This window comes from Triticum dicoccoides, chromosome 3B, assembly GCF_002162155.2.
Source record: "Triticum dicoccoides isolate Atlit2015 ecotype Zavitan chromosome 3B, WEW_v2.0, whole genome shotgun sequence".
Taxonomy (NCBI): domain Eukaryota; kingdom Viridiplantae; phylum Streptophyta; class Magnoliopsida; order Poales; family Poaceae; genus Triticum; species Triticum dicoccoides.
The window spans coordinates 834,004,847-834,005,827 of record NC_041385.1 but is presented as its reverse complement, the minus strand read 5'-3'; positions in this window follow the sequence as shown (position 1 = coordinate 834,005,827).

Below are 981 nucleotides of genomic sequence, written 5' to 3'. Positions count from 1 at the left end.
GTATATATATCGACCGCCCCTCATGTCGAAGTTATCCGGGAGGGGGTTATATCGACAACGACGACATACGTACATGGGAAAATAATGTTATCGGGGAGGGGGTATATCGACCCCCCCTCGTGTTGAAGTTATTGGGAGGGGGTATATCGACAATGACATATACCCGATAAAAAATAAGAAGACAAAAGAAGAAATAAAAAGAGGAGAAGAAGAAAGGAATAGAAGAGAAGCGATCAAGAAAAAAAAAGAAAAAAAGGAGAAGAAGAAAGGAATAGAGGAGAAGAAGAAAAAAAATAGAAAATATTCTATTTTCTCTTCTTCTCCTCTATTCCTTTCTTTTTCTTCTTTTTTCCTCTTCTTATTTATTTCTCCTCTTCTTCCTCTCCTCTTCTTCTCCTTTTCTTCCTCTTCTTATTTTCCTTTTTCCTCTCATTCTTTTTCTTCTTCTTCCTTTCCTAGCTAGATATATAAAACTTTTCTAAAAATGAACTAACCTAAAATGTACTAAATCAGAGAACATATATAGATAAAACTTTTCTAAAAATCTAACTTTTGCATATATGAACATACAAACATATATACATTTTTATAAAAAAGCAAAAACATCATATTCTATAAAAAAAAGTCATATACATCATATATGCAAAAAAAACATCATATTCTATAAAAAAAACATCATATTCTATAAAAAAAATTATCATATATATGAACAAAAACAATTATGATAACAATCATATATAGCATCATATATATGAACAAAAACACGCATATAAATCATAACATATATTAAAAAACAAGAAACAGGGGAGGGCGCCGGCCGGACCAAGGTGAGGAGGGGCAGGGGCGCGGGGTCAGCGACGGGGCAGGGGTGAGGGTGACGAAGGGGGCGGGCAGGGCGACGGCGACTACGGGAGCGGGCCGGGGCGACGCACGTCGGGGCAGGGCCGGGGCGGCGCGCGTCGGGGTAGGGCGGCGAGCGGC